Here is a 22,481-nt window from a genome sequence, read left to right as displayed (position 1 = left end):
CCACCTGGTTATGAACGGCGCCGACCGCATGTCACGGCACGGCAGTCGAATACGAGAGACTGAGTTGTAATCATGTGATCAGCTATTGTTTCTAAGAGAGAGTGTGAATATCCACACAATTATTGTGATTAAAGGTTATAAGACTTTTTGGCGACGAGGTCAGGATATTTTCACTGCGTTGTGGATTTGCGTGTTCGTGACGGAGCAGACATGGAACAGCTTACGCAAGCGCTCATTGAACAACAAACACAGCTGACGGCTACTATTCAGGCTCAACAAACACAGCTGACGGCAGCGATTCAGGTGTTGTTGACGTCGCTTACTCATCGTCTAGCTTCCTCTTCTCCGCCTCCATTCCCTCCTTACGACGAGGCCGCTGAAGACTGGGAGGATTATGAGAAGCGTTTTGCGGCAACACTTCTTGGCTTTCAGCGTTGTCGACACTCCTATGTGTAAGTCGTTATTTCTATCTTGGATTTCCCCTCGAGCCTATCAGCTGCTATCTCAGTTAGCCCCTCTGCGGGAACCTGCCTCCCTGTCCTTCCAAGAAATGTGTGACTTATTGTCTGACTATTATCGAAAAAACACCCTCATCGTTGCCGCCCGCGTGGCGTTCTACCGGTGTCGTAAACAGCCCCATCAATCTTACTGGGCTTGGGCGGCGGAACTACACGGTCTGAGTAGGAAATGTCAGTTTGTCACGGACACACATCACGAGTCTTATGCTGACTCAATGGTTAGGGATGCTATTCTACGGCTTGCTCCTGATAAAGAAGTTCGGCAACGTGCCCTCCAACTGCCAAACCCGTCGTTGTCGGAAGTTCTAAGCATCGCTCAATCCTTTGAAGTGTCTCACACTGCTGGCGCACAAATCGACGCGTGGTGTGATGTAGGCGCTGTACAGTCAACCCTCAACACGGGCAATTTGCCTGTTTCACAGGAGAACGACGATGTGGCGGCAGTTCACTCGCGTTAACAACGTCGTGTTGGGCCGCAACGCTCCCAGCGAAACCAGCAACCACAGAAGCCGGTTCGTTCCGCACTTCCTTCTTGTCCCCGTTGTTTCGTACAGCACGACAGGGCAGCGTGTCCAAAACGTTGGGCCACGTGTAATTCATGTAGGAAAAAAGGCCACATTGCTTCTGTGTGTCAGTCCCATAAAGTTCCTGTCGACGAGGACGAGGTGTCGGACATGGATGTTCACTGTGTGCTTTTTGAAACAAATAAGTTGTTTGTTACTGTTCGTGTTCTGCATAAAGACATCTGCATGCAAGTGGACACTGGCTCTGCAGTAACTCTCATTAATTCTCGCATGTATTTGGCGTTGGGCTCCCCTCCTTTGTCTCCAGTTCCGCGAAGTCTGAGGACTTATAAGAAACAGAAAATTCCTATCATGGGCCAGTTTGATGCTTCCACTGCCTACAAGTCTGTTGTTCAGCCCCTCACGTTTTATGTGGTGGATCATGCGGGCACTGAAAACCTGTTCGGTTATGATACTTTCCAGTTGTTCGGGTTCTCCATTGATGATGATGTGCACCTAATATTTGAGGATATTCCGTATCAACAGCTGGATGGATTGTGTTCTGAATTTTCGTCCGTGTTCTCTGCTGGTCTGGGTTGTGCCAAGGATTTTGAAGCCCACATTACTCTTAAACCTACGGCTCACCCTAAGTTTTTCCGGGCACGCCCTATTCCGGTGGCTTGCGTGCACCTGTCAAGGCTGAGCTAGACAGGTTAACAGCTTCAGGGATTCTCCTTTCGGTTACCTCCAGCGAATGGGCATCGCCGATTGTGGTGGTTTCTAAACCAAACGGGAGTCTGCGATTGTGTGGTGACTTTAAAGCCACCGTCAACACTCAGAGCCTCATTGACACTTATCCTCTTCCCCGTCCTGAGGAGTTGTTTACCAAGCTCGCTGGGGGCCAGTTCTTTTCTAAACTTGACTTATCGGAGGCGTACCATCAGTTGCCGTTGGACGCTACTTCCAAGGAATTTCTCGTTATCAACACTCCTTGTGGGTTGTATCAGTACCAGCGATTACCATTTGACGTCGCTAGCGCACCAGCCATTTTTCAGCGGTTTTCGAAACAGCTCACGGCTTCCGTTCCCGGCTGCATAAACTATCTGGATGACATTGTTGTCACGGGAGCCTCCACTGAGGAGCACCTTCGTAATTTACGTTCACTGTTTCGGGTTTTGCATTCGGCTGGGTTGAGGTGCAATCTGGACAAGTCACAGTTCTTCCAACCCTCCATTGAGTATCTTGGTTTCCACTTGTCCCGTGAGGGTATATGTCCTCTCCGTCACCACGTTGCGGCCATTAACGCTGTACCCCGGCCGTCTACGGTCAAAGAACTTCAGGCGTTTCTAGGCAAGATTGCTTATTATCACAAATTCATTCCATCCGCAGCGGCGGTAGCTTATCCTCTGCATCAGCTGTTACGCAAAAACGTCCCCTTCTGTCCGACGGGTGTGAGCAGGCTTTTGTCCGCCTGAAGGCTCATTTGCAGTCGGCGCCTTGTCTTGCCACATTCCGTCCGGGTCAGCACTTGGTTCTGGCGACTGACGTGTCACAGTATGGCCTAGGGGCTGTTCTCGCCCATCGGTATGAGGATGGGTCGGAACGACCCATCGCCTATGCTTCCAAGACCCTCAACGAGGCGCAACGGCATTACTCTCAAATCGAAAAGGAGGCGCTCGCTATCATTTATGCTCTAAAAACGTTCAGCAGTTTTTTGTATGGTTCTAAGTTTCACCTCATCACCGACCACAAACCGCTGGTCTCTCTGTTCAGCCCATCGGCGTCACTTCCGGATAAGGCAGCTCACCGCCTGCAACGTTGGGCCTTATACTTGTCTCGTTTTCATTATGAGATTCACTATCGCCCCACGGCCCAGCACGCCAACGCTGATGCATTGTCGCGATTGCCAAAGGGCCCCGACCCCGTTTTCGATCGTGATGAACCCCTCTGTTTCCACATTGATGAGGAAGAACGTCGTGCGGTCGAGGTTCTTTCCGCTTACAGGTTCGCAGGTCGCGTCGGATACTGCGCGGGACCGGGTCCTGCGTCGGGTGATCGGTTTTGTTCAACGAGGTTGGCGGGACAGGACCAAGGGCCGGGCATCGGATCCCCTTTGCAACTACCATGCCTTGCGCCTTCGTCTGTCTGTTCGTGATGGTGTTGTTCTTCTGGCCACGGATGGCGCATCTCCACGGGTTGTGGTGCCAGCCTCTCTTCGCAAAGATGTTCTCAAACTGTTGCACGAAGGCCATTGGGGTATTTCTCGGACTAAGTCCCTGGCCCGCAGGCACGTTTATTGGCCCAGTATTGATTCGGACATCGCTCATATGGTTGCTGCGTGTGGCCAGTGTGCTCAACAACTGGCGGCACCTCGTACGATGCCCTCTCCATGGCCTGATCCAGCTCAGCCATGGGAACGGGTGCACGCCGACTTTGCTGGCCCCTTCCTTGGTACTTATTGGCTACTGTTGATTGACGCCTTCTCGAAGTTTCGGTTTGTTGTTCGATGTCCGTCTCCCGCCACTGCGGCGGCAACGCTGGCTTTGTCCAAAATCTTTGCGCTAGAAGGTCTTCCATCAACGATCGTCACGGACAATGGCCCTCAGTTCTCTTCGCAGGCCTTCCGTGATTTTTGTACTGGACAAGGGATTCATCATGTTACAGCACCTCCCTTCCATCCGCAATCAAATGGGGAGGTCAAGCGCCTTGTCCACACTTTCAAATGCCAGATGAAAAAATGCCTTAGTGATTTTTCCACAGATGACGCCCTGCTGCAATTTATGAGTTCGTATCGCTTCACGCCTCTGGGTGATCGCAGCCCTGCTGAACTCTTGCATGGCCGCCAACCGCCCACTCTAGTGCACCTGCTTCACCCTGTCAGGCCTTGTACTGTGTCCCCTAGTGCGGGAAAATACTCGGTAGGCGCCGACGTGTGGGCATGAGGGTATGGATCTCGCCCTAAATGGATTCCAGGGGTGGTCAAGGCTCTTCGCGGCTGCCGGCTTTGTGAAATCCGTACGGGCGACGGCATGGTTGTTCGCCATTACGACCAGATGCGCCCACGAGTGGTGGCCACGCCGTTGCCACCGCCCCATCCTTCGGCTCCACCAGCCCGAGACGCCAGTCCTGTTGCTGCTGCCGATCTACCGTCCGTGTTGATGCAGCCGACGTCGCTGCCACTTCCGAGTATGCCGGAACCGGCCCCAGTCGCGACGCCGCCTTCTCCGGGACCCATCTCGCTGGAGCACACTCCCAGGTCCATGACACCTATGGATGCTGCTCCGGAGTTTTCACCCATCATCTCATCCAGGAGGCACGTTCCACGCACGAGCTTCCGTCCTGGACATTTTCAACCATACTCTCGTGTCTCTGCGCGGGATCTCCTCGCGGCCTCACAAGAGGCCATGGATGTCTCCGCGCTGTCCATGTCTCCAAGGAAGTGAGTGGTTTTTTTTTTTTTCTTTTAAGGGGGGAAAAGTGTTGTGATAGTGCCACAACATTTAACAGTGCCGCCACGACAGTACGCAGAAACGGCGATAGAGGCGCTCCGCAAATTGGCTGAGCGCGGGAGTGCCACCTAGCTACGAACGGCGCCGGCCGCATGTCACGGCACGGCAGTCGAATACGAGAGACTGAGTTGTAATCATGTGATCAGCTATTGTTTCTAAGAGAGAGTGTGAATATCCATGCAATTATTGTGATTAAAGGTTATAACAGTCATCTACTTTTGACAAAGGTCTTGTTGGCTGAAAACCTATTTATGACAGTCTTTTTGTTGTGCCTGTCTTGGACTCAGCATCTCTGCACTATGATGAGTAGCAACTTTCCTTTTCATAATATTGTTTCATTCCATCCTGGATTTTCCATTGTTCGATTTTTGACACTTCACTTATTCTGTGCTGTAATCATTCCTGCCAAGCATATTTAAGTACCCATTCATTTATAGGTTCTTCTGTAAATACAGAATGAACAATAGGGGAGAACAGTAGTAACAGCAGAGTTATATTCACAGAAGGAGAATTAATTTCGTGCATGGAGTTCTCAGTCTCTTTTCATGGACCATCTATTAATTCAGGAATTTTTCTTGTGATTATTATTATTATTATTATCATTATTAATTTTAATGTTATTGATATAATGATTATCATAAATACACGAATTTGAGCTTCATCTGTGATATTCTTAAGCTATCTACAAATCTTTTTTATCTAGAAGCTTTGCTGGCTGTATCAAAGAATGCTCAAAATGATACAAGAGTCAGAGTTGCCACTGGAGACGACAGTACTTTTTCACACTAATTGTTACAGATGGCCCTTCAGGTAACGTAACGGTAGGTGGCGGAAGAAAGGATTTTGAAGGTGGAGGCCAAGAATGTTGTGATGGCCTAGGCAGTGACAGGAAAATGTAGCCTAAGGTCTGCCCTTAAGATTGGAATAAAAATGCCAATAAAACACGGAGAATGCTTGGACAAGCCTATATTGATATATAAGAAGTGAAAATGGCAAAGTTATTCACAATACTCTGAAAAATGCATGAAAACTAGGTCAGAAATGTCAGACATCTGTTCAAAGAAAGTGTCATCAGTTTTCTGCTAGTGATAGGTAGGCAGCATTTAACACATCCTGGGAAATTGTGTGATCAGAGGAAGATTTACGTACTCAGTGTTGTGGACATAATTCCAACCAAGAATCATCATGTTATCGAATAGAACAAATGAGAAAAATGCTGACAGAATTTCCATAAAAGAAAATGCCATTGCATTACTACATGAAATCATCCAATCTGTACCTTGAACCTATTTTAGAATGCAAACAACAGCTGTAAGGACTCTATAAGGAAAAATGTAATATGGAACGATTTCGCCTATTGAGTCAGCCCAGCTTTAACTTGATTTTCAAAGTTACTTAGTTTATTTTTGTCCAAGTGCAGCTTGCTTTACAGTTACAGGGTTGGAAACTTGAGTGAAGACACAATGTTTTAGTTATATTTTGCACAGAAACAGCACAATATCCACAGTGTTGCCAACTGTGGAATATAAAAGTGTGTCTGTGTCATAATTATGAAGGTTAAAACTGTAACAACAGCAAGCAGAGTAGAAATCCAGCTGCAGCATCCCAATTGATGTTGACGTTTCAATGATGTACAGCTGAAGAATGTGTGTTATGCCAATTGAAGGTGAATTAAAGCTCAAAATACACATTAGCATGAATAAAAATACATAATTATGTGGCTGTTTGCTGTATTTATTGAAATAATTGAAATAACATAATGCAAAGCCACAGACCTCAGCAACCAATAAATGGATAAATTACTGTTATACTTAATAATTCAGCCTACGTAAGCAAGTAAGATTCTTCTGACTGGGTACAAATCACTGTGGAGTCCCATAAGGCTCAATATTAGGACGATTTTTGTTTCTTGTATATCTAAATGACCTATCTACAATGAGCAGAATCAGTTCTTTTTGCAGGTGACACTAAGATTGTAATCAATCCAAACATAAAGGAAATGCTAAATAAAATTCTTATATCAATTTTAAACAGACACAAGGTATTTAGTTCTGCGCATCTAGAGGTACTACACCAATGACTAAGTGCATCAAATGGTGAGGAAATAATAACTTGGGTGGAAATAACACATTTTGAAACTCCTGAAACAACTTAGTTCAGCCACATTTGCACTTTGAATCATTACACATCGTGGGGGGAGACTTTGTATATTTTCATTCAATAGTGTCATATCGAAGTATGTTGTTGCATAACTCTGCTTTAAAAAGAAAGTGTTCACTGTTCATAAATGAGCTGAAAGAATAATATATGGTGCTTATCCATGATCATCTTGTAGACGTCAGTTTAAGGAGTTAGTCATACTGACTAATGTAAGTAATCCACTGCAGTTCAAAAGAAACAAAGATGTACATAATTACAATACCAGAAGAAACAATTACATTCATTACTCCACATTAAGGTTATCTTTATCGCAAAAAGGGTGTACAATGCTGCTACCCAATATTTGATCACTTTACCAGTGATAAAAAAATATCTGATAGATAGTGGAGTTCAATTTGAATACAAACTAAAATAGTTTCTCCTTGACAACTCCTTCTATTATGCAGACAAAATGATCAACTTGTAGCCCTAGTCACATATGAATGTGTAATGTGAGTGTAAAATGGTTTAATTCCACATCTTTACAATTAATCATGCAATGAGCCATTTACCATTAAACTTACTAACCTGCCACACATCATATATGTAAGGTTTAACTAAGATAATGGGGCTTTGTCTCAATAGGCCACTGATAATGTAGCTTATTTTTGGATCCAAATAGCGGAAACAACAAACTCTCAGAAGAAGAGATGAGCCACTAGCAGTTTGTAAGACTCATTTCGCGAAGAAACCTCTGGCAGACAGCCCCGCAGAAACTTCTGTTAAGAAAATAGTTAATTTTAAGACAACAATGCCAGTGTATAATAATTTATTTTTTGTTATGAGGAGAAAAGATAGTACATTTGGGAGTGTGTTACTACAAATATTTATGTTGGGAAGTGATTATGAGATCTCTTCTTAAGCCAGAGTTAAATTGTTTCCACGTTATACAGGAATGTTGTGCTCATAAGCTGTATAGGTTAGACCCTTGATCAGATTATGACCTGGTGTGAACTCTTGAAACTGGGATATTAATCACCTGTTTTCAATCTGAGTTTAAGGGACACCATTTCTCAGTGACCACCTAATCCAGCTAGAAGCAGTGGTACAAGCATCATTCCTATGATAACAGCAATTTATTGGCATCTTCTTCAATCTGAAAAAAGCATATGATACCACATGGAGAGATGACATCATCTGTCAACCATATGAATTGGGATTTTGTGGACATTTTGCCTCTCTTGCCCTTGCTGAATTGTACTTCCAGTATTGAGTGAGTGCTCCATACTCTGACAAATTCCCTCAACTGAATGGTGTCCCTCATCATAGTATTCTGATCCGCACCCTTTTTATTAATTAGTGCTTATTCCACAGTAAGGAGCCACCATCTCCATGACCACAACCCACCAACTAAAGCTGATCTTTAGTAGACTGGTGATTTTGGTTGATACAGTTACTTTTAAATTCTCTGCAGAAAAACACTGTGTGAGTATATTTTAATCATTCACATCAGTTTTTTTTGGTGTGTGTGTGTGTGTGTGTGTGTGTGTGTGTGTGTGTGTGTGTGTGTGTGTGTGGGTGTACCACAACTTATACTGTGGGACTCATTCTATATTTTGTAACCTTACTAGGACCCTTGAGCTTCATCTTTGATACTAGGTTACCATGGCTGTCACACCTTTGCAAACCGAAGTTTAGATGTATGAAGACACTAAACATCATAAAATGTCTTAATGGCAAAATGAGGATGCAGATTCAAACAGCCGACACATACTTCTTAAAGCCTCAGTTTGCATGTAAAGAGGCTATAGTTTAAATAATAAATGGAAAATCTCATATAAAGATGTGAAACAAATACTAACAAAGAGATAGCGGGGTTGACCAGTACTTACGTCAGCTCAGTACAGCCGATAGATACACAAAAATACAACCGAAAATTTACGTTCCTAGCTTTCGGAATAAATGTTCCTTCATCAGGGAGGAGAGAGGGGAAAGAAAGGGGAGAAGGGAAAGTGGATTTAGTTACTCACAACCCGGGTTATGAAGCAACAGGGAAAGGATAACAGGGAGGGTCGCAAGGATGGAGGCTATAGTTTGATATAGGACAGATCAATTGGATCTTCCTATATTAATATCTTGGATGCAGACCATCATGTGGGCAGTAGACTGAGCCAATCCCATGCCCGTATTTTGTGCAGTGGTTGTTGAGTCACTTCTTATCATCCAATTCGATCTCATGGTGCAACATGCACATAAAGTGAGGTATATGAACAGATTTGTAATTTGCATCACTGGGGTTGAACAATGTGTGCAGTAGGTGTTTAAGAACCTTCGGGCAACTAAGTCATTTCCAGTTCGAGCAAAGAAATGCCTTGAGGAAGTTAGTGTAGCAGAAATACCCGTTCTTAAGTTGGTATGGACCAAATATCCTTGATGTATTATTATCAGGCCCAGACAAAACTTGGATAAAACGGAGTACAGAAAGACATGCACTCAGACTATTATTTTTAAAAAGGAGTTTTTAAAGAGTATTTTATCTTTGTGTCACAAATACAATAGTGATGTGATCTCAAATCACTGTTTATAGATAATTGTGAGTTTGACTACTGATGCTCGCTACACACTTTAATGCACTTTTGTTTTTCAGAACCCACACTGAAATTCCATCAAATACACGTTCAGCATTTTCCACCTCTGGTGGATGTGCTGGCCAGTGAGAGCTTGATAACGTGAGCACTGGGTTGCAAGCCTATTTTAAATTGAAATTTCCATGACTGTTTATTAGGTTTAGACGTTTATTTCTACCGACTTGTTAATCACACTATGCCAGAAAATTGGTGTTTTCACCTTGATACTAGTTTCTTTTTATTTCATTCCATGATTATATTCGAAGTTGTGCTTGCTGACAGAATGATTTACTTGGCTGTTTTAATTCCTGAATCTCTGCTTGACCTTACTAGTGGTCTGCCTGACTTAAGACATGCTATATTCACATGGAATGTTATACACACCCAGCTTCCAGATACCTAGATCACCTTTAATGTTACTTAGAAGATTTTTTTTTATGTTTATTGACAGGAGTGAAATACAGTTAATGCCATGCTTCATAAGAGTCTATCGGTCTGTATGGATATTTCACCAACACAAGATAGATAAGTGATTCTCTGCTTTTCTTTTGCTGTCTCAATGTCAGTCTGTTTGTCAGGCATTCTACAATGTCCACCGTGTGAGTTCTTTAAATGGCCTACTCATATAAATAAATATTTGTAATGACTTTATTCCCACTGTCCCTGTGTGGCAAACATATCATAGGGAGGTATGATTATATCCGAATCAGATGACAGAAAATTGAAAGCTATACTGTCGATTTTTTTATGTACCTCAGTTGTGTTTTTCACCAGTCTCAGTGCTGTCGGTCTTTTGAGCTTGTACGATAAAGAAGTATGTATTTTCACTCTCCCAATATTGTTTTAATTAAATGTTGTAATATGCAAGTTGCAAGTCTTCATTCTCCTACTTGAGCTATGTCTTAATCTCCACATCATGATGCGACGAAGACTTGCATTTTTCAGTGCACCTTTTTAGAGAAGTTGACATGAAGAGAGAATAGCTGAAAAAATTTATTCTTAAAAATATGTCAATAGGTATTTAACATTGTTTATTTGCGAACTAAGTGCACTTAATATGTTTGAGCATTGATGTAGCACTGTTTACTTGCTAGGCATGTTAACAAAATATTACTGTGAAGTCTCTCTAAAAGTACAAATTTAAAAGCTCCAGTTGTTTAAGTTTTTGATACTAAGATTTGCATTACTAATTTTTGGTATAATAAAGTGTATCAACCTCAAAAATTAATTTATGATTCAGTATAACATAAAATTTTTTTGTCTCTCAGACAATTTTTTTTGGTCTCTCAGACCCACCATTGAATTTAAAGATCAAGTGTGGTAGCACTGCAAAAGAACACAGTTTCCCCTTCTCAGTATCTTCTTCATAATACTTGCCACATGTAAAGCAACTGTCAACAATCAGTGTAACTTTGTCAGTCTAGCAGTAAAGTAGACCTGAGTGCGAAACTGGGTGCCTGGAGTACTGTATGTTTCTCATTACATGTAATATTTAGGCAAGTCCAGGTGATTGCATGTTTGTAAGTACTATATAATTTGCATTCAATCTTTTTTTTTGTATTTTGTTGTTTTATAGTATTTTATTCTTTAGCCATAGTATGGAATGGCTTTCTAAGAAGACTTAAAGAATCGAAGCTGATCAGAAATTTGAAACTTGGGTGCAAGAGCAATTACATGATATAGGTGAAGAGGGGAAATGGGAACGATTACAGTACTTTTGATGATTCTGATGCTGATACTGATTTTGTGGTAACTGATGCTCATTATGATACAGAGAGTGACACTAGCAAAGAAAATACTTTATTGGAAGATTAGTGTGATGTGATCTATGCCACGATAATTCCTCACAACAAACACAGTTCTTCTATGCCAAAAATAATTTCAAGTAGGAATGTTCTGAGCCTGTTAGAGTGAGAAAAACACCTCAACTTAACATCTTGAAAGGAGATATGCCTGGACTAACATCCAAAAACCAAATTTAGGTTCAAAGGACTACTCTTTCTCAAATATGGGAGTATTTATTTGCTGACGACATGTTGGAGGCATTCCATGTGACAGAATGGAAAAAGGAAGACTTGTACAGAGTGTCCTGGGTCCAACAAATGGAAATCAGTATACAAGTTGTAATTTTTCCTCCTATCTGCAATCAATCATTCTTAATAGGAAACACAATCATAACTCAGTCACTCAAAATGATTCAGAAATTTTACTTGTTAGAATGAAATCAGGCGATGATTCTTCTTCTCTGCAGGCTCGTGCTTTGTGGCAGTCTGCTAATCTGTACAAATAAAATGTCTCGTAATTTTGGGAGCATTGTATAATCAGTCAGGAAACCTCAGATCAAGTGGATATTTGGCGTTGATGAAGTTTAACCTTCTGAAAAGTAATGGAGCTTTTGGATTATTAAATGCAGGTTCGTATCCAGTCTTTCGGAAGTTCCCTTCTGATTAACAACTATGCAATATATCGATGAATATCATTAATTCTCAAATGTCAAATATGAAGGAGCAATGTGTGTGTGTGTGTGTGTGTATATATATATATATATATATATATATATATATATATATATATAATGTAAATGAAATAGAAAGAAACTTCCACATGGGAAAAATATATTAAAAGCAAAGATTTCGGGGCCTTCTGGCTCCGTCTCCGTCTCAGTCGCCAACAATCTGGTGAGCCTGGAGTCGGCCATCCGTACTGCCTTTGCCCGCCGTCAGCATCTGGTCACTGTTTTTTTCGACATGTGGAAGGCGTATGATACGACATGGCGTCATCACATCCTTTCTACGCTTCATGGATGGGGTCTTCGGGGCCCTCTGTCGATCTATATCCACAATTTTCTGTCGTGTCATACCTTCCGCGTGCACGTCGCGGTCTCATATAGTTCCTCCCAAGTCCAGGAGAACGGTGTGCCACAGGGTTCTGTTCTAAGTGTCTGTCTGTTTTTAATAGCCATTAACGGGCTCGCTGCGGCCGTGGGAAATTCTGTCTCCGCTTCCCTGTATGCTGACGTCTTCTGCCTTTACTACAGCTCTATTGGCATTGCAGCTGCTGAACGTCAGCTACAAGGCGCAAGGCGCAGTCTTGGGCTGTAGCGCATGGTTTTCAGTTTTCCGCAGCCAAGACCTGCGTTATGCATTTCTACCGGCGACGCACTGTTCACCCGGAGCCGCGGCTTTTTCTTGATGGCGAGCTTCTTACAGGGGTGGAGTCACATAGGTTTTTGGCTGCCTCATATTCGGCATCTTATACAGGCGTGTTGGGGGCATCTAAATGCTCTGCGATGCCCGAGCCACACCAGGTGGGGCACCGACCGATCTACTCTCCTAAGGCTTTACCAGGTGTTCATCCAGTCCCGTCTGGACTATGGGAGTCTGGCTTATGGCTCAGCGTCCCTATCTGCGTTACGGCTGCTGGATCCAATCCTCCACAGCGGGATACGCCTTGCCACTGGTGCCTTCCAGGCCAGCCCTGTGGACAGCATACTTGTGGAGGCTGGTGTCCCTCCACTGCGGTTACGACGCCAACAATTACTGGCTGCGTATGCTGCCCATGTTTTTAGTTTGCCTGGGCATCCAAATTTTCGTGTCCTGTTCTGCAGTCAGTCATCCATCTGCCAGAACGTCGGCCCCTTTCGGGTTGTCTGATCGCCGTACGTGTCAAACAGCTTCTCTACAGGCTTGGGTGTTTCCCTGTACCACCTCCTTTCTGGGCACTTTTGCGTACACCCCCATGGTGTGTGCCTCGCCCTTCCCTTCGGCTCGACTTGGCACAGGGCCCGAAGGACTCAGTCCCTCCAGAGGCCTTCCGACGCCGCTTGTATTCCATCCTGGCCACGTATCAGGGTTCTGGCGTTGTCTACACCGACGGTTCGATGGTTGCTGGTCATGTCGGTTCTGCACTAACTCTAGGGGACCATTCTGAACAACGTTCGTTGCCGGCTGGCTGCAGTGTTTGCACTGCTGAGCTGGTCGCCATCTTTCGTGCCCTAGAGTATATCCGCTTCTGCTCAGGTGAGTCCTTCGTTATCTGTAGCGATTCCCTGAGCGGTTTACGAGCTCTCGATCAGTGTTTCCCTCGTTCTCGTCTGGTGATGGCTATCCAGGAGTCCCTGCATAATCTTGCGCGTTGCGGCTGCTCTGTGGTCTTCGTGTGGACCTCAGGCCATGTTGGGATACCTGGCAATGAGAATGTTGACCGCCTGGCGAAAGAGGCCACCAGTACACCATCTCTGGACATTGGCCTCCTGGAGACAGATTTGCGAGCATTCCAACGCAGCAAAATTCTGGACCTTTGGGACACTGAATGGCGCGCCCTGCCTTCACGAAACAAACTTCGGGCCATCAAGGAGGCTACCGGTGTGTGGCGCTCCTCCTTGCGGGCCTTTCGCAAGGAGTCTGTTGTCCTCTGCCGGCTGCGCATTAGGCACACATGGCTGACGCACGGCCACCTATTGCGACGTGAGGACCCACCTTTATGTCGCTGCAGCTCCGTTTTGACAATGGTCCACATTTTATTGGACTGTCCACTTTTAACTGTGCTCAGGCAGTCGTTCGCACTGCCTGACATGCTCCCTGCGCTTTTCACAGAGGACTCTGCTATGGCTGACTTAGTTTTACGTTTTATTCGGTCAGGGGGTTTTTGTCGTTTAATCTGAGTGTTTCTGTTTCATTTCATTGTATTGTGTTGATTCTGGCCTTTGGCCTACGATTTTAAACTGCGTTTTTAATGTGTTCTCGGTGGTTCGCTTTTCCTTTTTTATCCCTATGGTTGGCCAACCACCGCCACACTTTGTGTGGTTTTACTTTGTTTTGTCTGTTCTTTGTCTGAGTGTTTCTTGTCCTGTGTCGTCTGCCATCTTTCCTGTTGTTCGTTTTTCTTCTCTTTGGGAGGTTTTAGTTTTTTTTCTTGGAACAAGGGACCGATGACCGTAGTAGTCTGGTCCCTTTAACCCCACAAACCAACCAACCAAGACTTACCAAGCAGGAAAGCGCCGGTAGACAGGCACAATAAAATAACACACAAACACACACACAAAATTTTGAGCTTTCGCAATCGGCGGTTTCTTCGTCAGGAAAGAGGGAAGGAGAAGGAAAGATGAAAGGATGTGGGTTTTAAGGGAGAGGGTAAGGAGTCATTCCAATCCCGAGAGCGGAAAGACTTGCCTTAGGGGGAGAAAAGGGCGCGAGTATATACCTATCCTTTTTTCCCCCTAAGGTAAGTCTTTCCGCTCTCGGGATTGGAATGACTCCTTACCCTCACCCTTAAAACCCACATCCTTTCATCTTTCCTTCTCCTTCCCTCTTTCCTGACGAAGCAGCTGCCGGTTGCGAAAGCTCTAAATTTTGTGTGTGTGTTTGTGTGTTATTTTATTGTACCTGTCTACCAGCACTTTCCCGCTTGGTAAGTCTTGGAATCTTTGTTTTAATATATATATATCCCTTTTAATCGTACAATTTTGTATCAGTTATCTTTGGCCATAAATCTCAATACTCAGATTACAATTCTTCAGACAAAGCTCAGGCTATTCGGCACGAAGACAATCTCGGAAGCTTTTTTCTTACGACCACCAGAGAGAGTACTACAAAGAATAATTATGCACTCATGACATAGCTATTGTATGAAACTACTTTGCGCATGGATTCTGCGAGTATGAAGATAGAAATTTAGTAAATGTCGTTCAAGGGTAGAATTGTATCAGAATAACTCATTGAATATAAAGAGATATTACAAAGTGCACCAAATGCGGTCAACCAATTTACCTGCAATGTAGTGGAAAAATGTGCTTTGACTGTGCAAAAGTGCTTTGATTTAATATTTTCAGTTCATTTGATTATTACTTTCATTTAGATTTTCCGCACTCTTTCATTTACATTCATGAATATCGTGACTGGTGTAACATCAGTAATCATTTGAAGACTGATATAGAGTGGCAATGCATTCTGGTACATATTCAGGATCTTTATCTAAGTCATATTTACCCACATCATCCTTAGATTTTTATAAATCACCCCCAAAAAGCATTTTCCTGACACAAATATCACATGCGATGCCAGTACTGGAAGCCGTACTTCTGGCATTTACCCATGTTTGTATTTGCACATCCTGACAAAGTTGCTATTAGTGAGAATCTGAAACTAAAGATTCCATTTTTAATTTAGCATGGGACGTCAGCTAATATGAATAAAACACATCACAAACTATGTTTTACGAGCAATAACTCCATTTCTCATTAACTGTCCCTTAGCAGTGTTTATAGCTGAGATCTTCAATCTGACCTTCTGAGTATCCATTTCTACGGAATGCTATTCATGGGTGTTGCAATTCTTTGCTTTGACCACACGACAAATGTGTCACCCATGTGTTGATAGAGAAATTTGATTTGAGCTTGTTGACTTCTAGTAACTTTGCTTCAACGTGTTCCATTCATATGTCTACTACAATAGGTGATTATGGATTAACCATCACCACCCTATCAATTTGTTCATAACAATTTTTGTTGAACAGAAAGTAAGATTACATCAGAACATGCCTAAAAAGCTCAGTGAAATAACTGTCAGATTTACTGACAATTTCTTCCGAGGCTTCAGAAAGTGGGACTATTTGAAAGAGGGAGACCACACTGGAATTGATCATAATACCCAATTCCCAGAACCATAATTGACTGAGTTGGTGTACAAAGTGAGCAGAGTTGAGACTGTGGTGTTTGTGCACCTGGATACCAGTTGGCAAAATGCCTGAAATGCATTCTCAGTGATATTCATGGAAGTGCATACACTACATTCTCAACTCTGCTCACGTTGTACACCATCTCAGTCAACTGTGGCCCCAGGAAATGGATATTATGGTCAGTTCCTATGTAGTCACCCTCTTTATAATCTCACTTTTTGAATCCTTGGAACTAACTCTTGAAAGATTTGGTAACTATGTCACTGACATTTTTGGGTTTTTGGGCTTGTTTCGATGTCAGTTTATTGTCAGATTAATGAAAAATATTATAAACAAACAAATGGTGTGGTGATATCATCTGATGTGGTGAACTAATATGTGGGTGACACATATGTGGTTTGGCCACCTGAAAATAAAAAAAAAATTATGAAGAGTTCCTATAGCAGTTAAACTCTATCCATCCTATCCTTCATTGAAGTGTTAGTCAAGAAAAAACCAAACTGATGCCTGAGGAACAGTGTACATAGGAAACTCACACATGATGATTACATCTCCATGCCTCGGGCCACCACTATCCATCACAAAGAAATCCAGTGCTAAAGACACTGGTCCTTACACTGTGTACATTTTCAAGACAAGGAGAGCCTTGGTGATGAATTACAGTGGTACTTAGCTCATTAAATCGTGTGCACTGCATTCAAAATCAGAAACACCTGAGAAAGAGTTTGAGATTGAGACAGAGAAATAGAAGCCAAGAATTACTTATGTACCTTATGTTGCCACAATACCCAAAATAGAATGCTAGACTCGTATGGAAACATGGCATCGTGTACTTCACTCACGTGGCATTTCTTATGTGGGGCAGACTATTAGAAGAGTCAAGAAAAGATGCAAGAAACATAAGTGACACACCTGACTAAAACAATGAAGGAAATCAGCTGTCACTGAACACTGTTTCAAATGTAATTATGAAATAAAATTTGATGGGACTGGTATTATGGTGTAGACATAAAGTTTCTAGAACAGTATGACTGAGGAGTTTGTTGAAGTAAAGATGTTGTAAAACACAATAATCAGGGATGGTTACCATTTAAACAAGACTTGGTGTTAAGCAGTCAATTTACTAAAATCTCACCGATAATCACATCCACCAGAGTTGGGAAATACTGAGAGACTGTGCATTTCATGTAATATCAGTGGGGGCTCTGAAAAATAGGTGTCAAAGGGTGTAGCAGGCTTTGGGATTCAAACTCACAATTGCTTATAGAGGAATGAGACCAACAATAGTTCAAAGTCTGGTTGGAGTCTAGGCAGTACACATAACAGCACAGCTCAGAGCACATGAAGAAGGTGACTGGGTTGTTCGTCAAAATACAGTGCAGAAATGGAAACAGGATTTCGGCTGTTCACTTGGAAATACACTATTAAATACATGTGGCTTTTATGAATCGGTCTAAGCAAGAGGACATTGTCGGGTACTCTATTATTTTCCCTTCCTTGTATCATTAAAACACACCTACCAAGACACTTTCCAATGTACTGTGTAGAGCTCTAGGCAGTCAAGAAGGCACTGGATCAGATGAGATTGCAAGGCAGAGGGAAGTTTCCTGTTTGCTTAGATTCCCTTAGTGTTCTATGGGGCTATTCAGCAAATGTAAACACAGATAATTGAGAGGGTGTGAGATATTACAGAGGTAAGAAAAAGTGGTATGCTGCTAGATTCTGTAACCCATTTTGATTGACGAAAACAAAGTATCTGAAGCGCCAGAGGAACCAGCTTGCCATGAAGACACCATGGTTCACTTTAATGTCCCCCCTCTGGCTGTAGTGTCATGAGTAACAAAGAGTGCAATGATTAATGAGACAGTAAGATGCAGAGAGTGACGAGCAACTAGACATAGTCAGTCAAACCAACACTCTGACCATGGTCCACTTCCTTCCAGTCCCCAAAAAAGAGTGAAGGGGTCCTTGCTCATTGTCATATTTGGACCTATCAGAATGCTATGTTTGTGGAGTAACAGGCATTGCGTCATGTTTTAACATATTATGCTCAACATGCTGACAAAAGGAAAGCTTTTGACTAACCAAGGGACATAGCCTCAGTTTTAGGCAACAGTGACACTACAGGAAGAAAACAGTTAAATTTTTTGTGACCTTTGAGATCTTCCAAAACTAAACTGGACAGAGATGTATAGGTGTTTTAGGGTAGCTGCTCAGCTAGTTAATTCTGCAGTCAACCAGTCAGATTTACACACTAAATTATTTTATCAGTCTTTAAATGTCGGAATGCAGTAAGGTCAGAGCTGCTGGGGCATGCAAGTGGATCACTATAATGATTGGTGTTATAGATATGTAGTCTTCATTTTTAATTTTATCAATTTATACAACTTGTATCACTATATGGGAACAGTTGATGAAGACTTTGCTATTTAGCGGTCAAAATCAAACCCCTCCCATTTGTCTGAAAATTCCCATTTTTCTTAGAATTTGAACTGTATTTTAATTTTTATATATCATTCAGCAATAGTGTGTGATAATGATACTTTGTATTGTGCTTTTTCATTTAGAGATAAATTGAGGAAATCTTTCGTAATGTGCCTAAACTCCAGTGGTTGCATATGTAACTTATTAAATTCGTTAGAAATACTGTAGTGTATCGAAAGGAATATTTTGCTGATTAAGTGAAAGACTCAGACATTACCAAGACAAACACAAAATAAATTTGAAGTACCATACATGAATAACTAAAAACATTAAAGCTTTGCAGTGAAATGCACTACTAAATACTGATATGTAAAATTGTCAGTTTCTCATGTAATACAGACAGTTTCCTTGAAATTTTTATATTCCCTGAACAGTTCCACAATGGTAACTCATATTTTGCTCATTTGATTCTATTGCATGGCATGTTCTCCGTTCTCAGTAGGCTACTTAGTTTGCTCCATGCATATGATGATGCAGATTTTTTGAAAATAACTCCTTTCTGGCTCTTGAGATGTTGATGTATAAATGCTTTAAACATGGTGTATAAGTGCTTTAAACATGTAGGAGGTTAAGATAATGCTTGTATTTAATAACATTGAAGCTCAAAAATAATGAAATTTGATGGCCATACATATGCATAATTGCTTTTTTATACGAATGTTTTTCTTGATGTTTTTCTTTTACGATTCGAGATACATAATTTGACATACAATTGGGATCACTAACTTCCTTCTTTTACAGTTCCATACTACATAATAATTATTTCACGTGGGTGGGGAGCAGTTAGTGGGATGAAGGGTGGTGGTGGTGGTGGGGGGGGGGGGGGGGGCGGGTGGCATGGACACACTCATGTCTCCTTGGAAGGAAGAACATGTTCTTTACATAGATAATGTTGCAGGTGTTTGCATGCTGACAGTTATGGAAAGGGATTAGAGCAATAACATTTTTTCGCAGACCATCAAACCAGTAAATAAATTGGGAACTAATAGTTCATAGAACTGCCGCAGTAACTAAATTCTTTCATGTTAATCTTAGGAAATCAGCGGTTGACTGCTGATTTACTGATAGTTATAAATTATTTCTTCACATATCTTAACTGGTTCCTGCCGAAAGTTGTTACAGCTATTGATAAGTTTTTAGAATCATATATTTATTTCTGAATGTCTTTATTATTACATGTCTTTATTATTACATTTAACATTTTTGTTGCTGTACTTGCTCTGCTTATTTTATCTCACTGCTTAATCCATTTTTGTGTTATGCGTCTTCATCTATAGTCCCTTTTTAACTCTACACCTGTCTCAGTGATCATCAGATTGCATATTAAGAAAAGCTGTTTTTTACAATGACTGAGAGCTGTTTCAGACAAGGTAGATGATTTTTGTTTGCTCAAAAATATGACTGTTGAGAAGGTGGTAGATAACATTTGTACATATGCTTTATTCTCCAATTGATTTCGTGGCTGTCTTCCATTGTGTTCCATCTATATAATTTGTCAGGTATCTGTTGGGGACCACATATCCCTGCAACATGCTCCCACTGAGATATTACAAGGGACATCTAGACTTTCTCCTGCATCCTTTATTACTGTCACTGGAATTTGCAGAGATACAAGGCCAGTCTTTCTCCTTTGTAACATACTCGCTTCCTTTATCAGCGCCATTTAAATTTGCAGAAACATATATGCCAACTTCATAATGTGACATACTGTACTTGCAGTACCCAGTGTAGTTCCCTAACACTAAGAATTACACCCAGGTATTGTCATTGCAATCCTGTTGTGATGTCATCCAATCCTAGTGTATTCTCATATCTTGTAGTACTACTGGTATCTGAGAGGGCAACCAGTTGACTCTTCTCTGCATTTGCCAGCGCCCCATTTCTCAGGATCTTGTATCTTTCTGGAGTACTTAAGAATCTTCTAAGCTTTTTATTTTCTTGCTCTCTACTTTGTCAGCAACACACAATCTTGATTCTGATTTTACACCATCCCACATGCCATTTAGATACATAAAAAGCAGCAGCTCTAATTCACTGCCTTGTGCTACATTACTCTCTGTAGTCATTACTTCGCTATGAAGTCCTCCATCTTAATCCTCGTGTTTTCTGTGCTGTTGCTACATTGTCACACTCCAATAAAACCTCAGCGTATGCAGTTTTGTTAACATTACAACATGATTTCCTCTATTAAACCTTTGGAGAGATCATTGGCTACACAGTCGATACGTCATCTTCTGTCAGCTGTTTTCTGCAGCTGCTGGTCGATCCTGGCAGTATCAGTATTTTTATACATCTTGTAAACAATAACTGTTTACATTATACCACAGTGGTGTTAGGTAAGTAGAGACAAACAATTTGATTTACATTGCTACTCTTCGTAAAGATAACATCTTGAGTTGCAGGCAGGCATAATGAAAAGACAGTTACACATTTACCTTTTGGGCAAACCTTTATTATAAAAGGAATCCCCCCCCCCACACACACACACACGTTCATTCATTCACACTCATGCCCACCATCTCTGGAAGCTTGGACCAGAATGCAACTGTCATGTGGAAGGAAAGTAGCAGTCTGGAGGTGGCAGAAAAAGGGAAGTCATAGCAGGGTACAGGGGGAGGAGAGAAGAGCCCTGTCTCGTGAAGCATGCAGGGACTACACTGCCAATAGGGACAGCAGTGGGAGGTTGTGGTGCAGGGTGGTAGGGGTGAAGATAGGCGAGGAGGAAAATGGAGCCAAAAAGAAGAGGAGCAGGGAAGGGGAAAATCAAGCAGGTGCTTTGGTACAGGGCAGCACACAAAGATGGTAAGGGGTCAAGAATATGTAGGAGGTGATAGGACAGAGGGGTCAGGAACTGTTGGGTGGAGGTTTTGGGGGCTGTAGGTTACCATAGGTTGAGGCCGGGATAATTTCATGGGCAGAGAATGTGTTCTAAGGATAACTTCTATCTGCACAATTCTGAAAAGCTGGTGGTGGAGGGGAAGATCAAGATGCTTCACAACCCAGGCCATCTTGGTTCTCCCCTCCACCACCAGCTTTTTTGAGCTGCACAGTTTGGAGTAATCCTTACAAGCACATTCTCCACTCTCGAAATTATCCCGGCCTCAACCTACTCTCCCCACACCTTCCACCCAACAGTTCCTTATGTTCTTATCCCCTCACCCTCTTTGTGTGTCGATGTCTGCTAGTCTTTCCCCTTCCTCACTCCTCTCCTTTTCTGCTCCCTGTTTCCCCTGCCCCCCCCCCCCACCCCTCCCCTTTATCCCCACCTCCATGAGCCACTGCCTCCCAACATTGCGTCTGTTAGCAGTTCAGTCCATGCACGCTCCCCCAGACAGGGCTCTTCTCTCCTCCTACCTATCCCCTTCCATGCCGCTTCCAGACTGTTGCTTCTGTTCTATGTGACAGTTGCATTCTGGCCTGAATGCCAGAGATGGTGGTCATGTGCACATGAGGTGTGCTTCCTTGTATGAATGAGTGTGTACTTTTCATTTTCTGAAGAAGACTTTGGATGAAAACTAAATGCATAACTGTCTTTTTGTTGTGCATGCTTGCAACTCAATGTGCCATCTTTACAGTGAGTAGCAATTTATCTGTTCCTTATATTGTTGATATTTCCATTATTTGACAATTTGACTTGTGATGTATGAAGCCAGAAAACAACCTCAAATTGGCCTGCAAAAGCCACTTAAGCTTCAGCAAATGGGCACTGCACTAGGTTTTCAATATCCTTTCACTCTCTTATGCCACCTATGTTATCAACTATTTCTTTAATATTATTAATTTAAAATTTTTTGTAGAACTATTACAGGCACAGTAGTTTTGTTGTAAGAAGGCCAAAAAAAAAAAAAAAATAACATGTCGTTAATTCATTGCTGTTAAAACTCACAATACTTTGGGCTAAAATTTACACAAAGGTCAATTTTATATTTTGTAAGTGTAAGACTAAGTGGTTTTTAATATTCAGGATTGATTTTAAGCAAAATCTGGCGCAATGCAGATGAGCTGTAGCTTTGGTTTTTATAGTAA

At 42.3% G+C, this 22,481-nt stretch overlaps 1 protein-coding gene across 1 annotated transcript in view; it reads left to right on the top strand.

Annotated features, from left to right (window-relative positions):
- The window catches only part of LOC126334788 (DNA polymerase nu-like), a 451,725-nt gene that overhangs the window by 91,526 nt on the left and 337,718 nt on the right, over window positions 1-22,481 (top strand). The gene's annotated exons all lie outside the window — the stretch shown is intronic.

Source organism: Schistocerca gregaria, chromosome 2, assembly GCF_023897955.1.
Source record: "Schistocerca gregaria isolate iqSchGreg1 chromosome 2, iqSchGreg1.2, whole genome shotgun sequence".
Taxonomy (NCBI): Eukaryota; Metazoa; Arthropoda; class Insecta; order Orthoptera; family Acrididae; genus Schistocerca; species Schistocerca gregaria.
The sequence above is the reverse complement of the archived record's forward strand: the minus strand, read 5'-3'. Positions and strand labels throughout refer to the sequence as shown.